The sequence below is a fragment of the Tupaia chinensis genome, unplaced genomic scaffold (genome assembly GCF_000334495.1).
Source record: "Tupaia chinensis unplaced genomic scaffold, TupChi_1.0 Scaffold000139_1, whole genome shotgun sequence".
Lineage (NCBI taxonomy): Eukaryota > Metazoa > Chordata > Mammalia > Scandentia > Tupaiidae > Tupaia > Tupaia belangeri.
In genome coordinates, this window is record NW_006159609.1 from 5,726,292 (window position 1) to 5,730,567 (window position 4,276).

The following is a 4,276-nucleotide window of genomic DNA, read 5'->3' on the forward strand; positions in this document are numbered from 1 at the left end:
TGTGGTGAAAAGGGAACTCTCTTACACTGCTGGTGGGAATGTAAATTGGTCCAACCACTGGGGAGAACAATTTGGAGATTCCTCAAAAATCTACAAATAGAACTACCATATGATCCAGCAATCCCACTCCTTGGCATCTGCCCAAAGGACAGAAGAATACTTAATCAGAAAAGTGCTTGCACATCGATGTTTTTTGTGGCACTTTTCACGCTTGGTAAGTCATGGAAACAACCCAAATGCCCATGAACTGATGAATCATTAGAAAAACTGTGGCACATATACTCAATGGAATACTATTCATCCATAAAAAACAACAAAACCCTGGCTTTTGACAGGAAGTGAATGAATATGGAAGAATTGCTGCTGAGTAAAGCAAGCCATGCTATGAAGGAGAGGCATTGTATGTCCCCACTTAATATATACCGAGTGTCTGCACTCTATGACTTAAACTAATTGTCTAAAGGATATAGAAACACAGTATATAGATGTAAATACCAGATATAGTGTGTGTGAAAGAGGAGGGTCTGAGGAAGGACATTTGGGGGCGGGACAGGGAGGCAAAGCATTAATGGCACAAAGAGGTGTTGAAGATATTTTGTAGTTTTATCAACAGTACTAGGGAGAAATGTTCACCTGTTGAAATATCCATTTTGTAAAACAAATAATAATGTGATGGAATGTATGGAAGAAAATGAAATGAAAAAAAATAAAAAAAAAAATAAAAAAAAAAAGAACATGGTCCTCCACAAGATGGCAGTCACTTCAGATACCAACTGTAAATTCGGGGAGTTGAAAGTTATTATATTCAGCTACTATGGTCATTATAAGGATTAAAATCAGTCAAAGGAATAGATACATCAAAGAGAGACCAAGAGGGTTCTAAACATGAAGCTTTCCGTTGTCCTATTCCTGTAGTCAGTATGTGTTATTTTCTTGGCATTGATATGGGACAATGCACATGGGATATAAACCAGAGAAACTTATACAAGCTCTGGAATTTAGAACTGGCCTCCACAACAGAGGCTGACAATGTGATTACCCACAATGTTGATATCTGCCTTTAGTCTTCAGTTATGACGCAAAGCCCCTCCCTAAGTTATAGGACTGGTATGAGTCAAAGCACCTACTCTGAATTGGATTGTTACTCTCTTGCTAGCTCAAGATCCCCAGGCAAACATAGATACTTTACCTCCCCAAAGGCCAGGGCAAAGGCCAGGTCTATTTTTGGCCAAAACTAAATTCTTTACTAGCTACTTGAAAAGGACCATTTGTTTCCTTCTATCTCAGTTCTCATCTATAAAGTGAAACTAACTATGTGGTTGTAAGGGTTCTATTTTGGTTAATACATGAATATAAACTTTGTAAGATTATAGAAGTAGAAGGTGAAAATGTGCCACTATTCCCTCTTTAGTTTTCCACTCATTTTATGTCTATGCATGTGGTGCTATTAGCCTGGTCTTACAAATGCAGTTTTGTTCCCCACTCTGATTCTTTTTAATAGACACAGCCTTAGTCACCTTCACCATGAGTTCTTGGTTTGGCCTTTTCCTATCTTAATGACTTGGTTTATTGTCTTATCTCTGTTCTGTGATGAGATTAGATCCCTTCAAATTTTGTTTCATTCTCCCTGAGCTTGAAACTGAAGGCTTTTCTCAAGAATTTTGCCTCATCAAATTCTCCTTGTCCAATGATTTTCTATTATTATTCTGTAATCATCCCATGAAATTTTCCTCTCATTGATTTTTTTTTTCTTCAAAGAAGCTGCCATTTTGGCACAGCAGCTAAACTTTCTCACTCAAATGCTGGCATTCCTTTGTACTTGGTGAGCGTTAATAAGGAAGGTGTAGGGTCTACTTTAACTGATTTCTGAACTAGGTGCGAAATAGACAGAAGAATAAATAAACAAATGGGCCCCCAAAGTTCTTGATTGGCAAAATCTCCCTATTGGAGAATGTGGCTTTATACCTTCAGATAAATGAATTTTCTATTGCTGAACCTCTGAATTCGACTGACACTGGTCACTTTGAGGATGCAGGAAGATGTGTTTTTTGTAGGGAGACCATCCACATGGGAAAAAGAGGAGCTTGCTAAAGCAAGAGAATGCTCACTTTATTCTCCCCCGAATTTCCAAGGAAAACCAAAGCACTCCTACTGTCCTGGAGATGAGTAAAGAAGCAGAAAGAGGCCAGGAGTATTATATAATTAAACTTCAAATACATAGAAGAAAATATTAGTATATGGTTGACTATTATCATAATGGCCTCAGTTTGTTAATACTTTCCTGTATCCATAACTCTCACTAGTTCCCTCTCATGCCAACTCTGGATTGGGCTACATACCTTGTTTTGCACACAACAAAACTGTGGCTTTAAAAGTACTTTTAGTTTGGGATTTACTCTTCCTTTATGCTCTTGGGACTTTATGACTTCCTTGTGGATAAGAACAGGTAGCCTGAGGGAGGGTGAGAAGCCATATGGAGAGACAGACCAACTATCTGTGCTGTCTCATGGTTTTCATAACTTAAGCAGCCCCAGTCAGCTCATCAGTTAACACAGATCACATAGGGGAGTATGGCAAAAGAATCACTCGGCTGCACCTAGCCTATGTAAAAAAATCCACAGATTTGAGATAGAAATAGGGACACTAGAGACAAAGTGGAAGGATAGTGTGGGAGGGGAAGAGTGTAGGAAAGGAAATCTGGGGAAAAAATAGGTAAGACATCAGTGAAACACAGATACAGTTCATTATCCGTTGATGAGGATATGTGTAGCCGTTTCAACTGGGCTGGACTGAGGTGTATATCATGCTGGGTAAAGTCTCTTTACAATCTAAATGATATGTAGTGATTGAATGTATAAATAATAATAAAGAATAATAAAGGGAAAAATAAATGGCAGAGTTTTTTAAAGAATTATTTATTATAATTATTTGTCAATTTTGGTCAAAGAGAGACAGAGAGAATGAGCTGCCAGGTCTAAAACTTGAAATGCAGTTGGCCATGTGGAAGTCCAGTGCCCTTAACCACCATGCCACCTGCAAGTCCCCTAAATGTCATCTTTAGGCCTCTTAGTTGTGTTCTGCTAGGCAACAATAGATAACTAACAAATGGGGGGGTGATGCAGTCCCACAAAATAGGAGGCTTATCGTTTCTATGGGAGAGGAGCAATGGGACTATTGCAGAAATTCTATACAAGTATTATTTTATTATAGGTAAAGAAAGACTAAATCCCACACCTAACTTCAACACTGTACAGTAATGAAGTCTTTTACCTCTGGACAAAAAGGACTAAGAAAGAAAGAAAGAAAGAAAGAAAGAAAGAAAGAAAGAACTGTAACACTGATGTTTATAATAGATAAAGGTGTAATTTCTTTGTGGCATCTCAGCAACAAAATCCGCCAAGTTCAAGATCCTCGGTTCTGTGAGACTTCGTCACACCATCTTTGTTCCAATTGTGGATGCTGTTCTGTATTGGTGAATTAAAGACTTTATTTTCTCAAGTAGTTTGCAATATCTGATGGTAATTTACCTGGCATATCATTGGAATAGATAAGTTTCTACCTTTGGATTTATAGTTTTCAGGGCCAGAATCCTCATTTCAGAAGAATTCTCTTTCTCAATTTGATTCCTGACAATAAAAACAGCACATAAAATATAAAGTCTATAAAAAGAAATCATCAACTGCAATTATAGAAACTGCTCTCCCAGTGGGAGAATTATGCAGCTATTACCAAAGCATGGCATAATGTGACTGCCTGAAACATAAATATGCATACAAATCAATAGCACCTCGTATTTCAGATAAACATGCATATCATAAATACTTCTATACCAAAGACACCTTGATAAGGAGAATATAGGGAGAAACAGTTTTGTAGGATGTTTTGCTGGGGGGGAATTTCAGGGGGGGATACCTTAATTCATTCAACAAACCTTTATTGAAAGTCTATTCTGTCAGGTCCCTTTCTGAGTTATGTATTATATATATGAGGTTCTAGACTTGGCTACTGTCTACAGGGACACTGTTGCCATGTAGAGTCAAGTAGTGTAATTGGTATTATGACTAAAGCACACATCTAGGACCACAGAGAAAGAACATAAAGCCAGAATGGAACAGGTGTCAGTAGAGGCTCCACAGAAAGAGTAAAGACAAAGTCCAGCCTAAAGTGGGAGTAGGATTTAGCCAATTGAGGTTGCATGGAAAGTTAATCGAGAGAAAAGAAATAAATTGTGCACATCAGATTGGGGTTGGGTGATCAAGCATTGTGGAGACCTGCT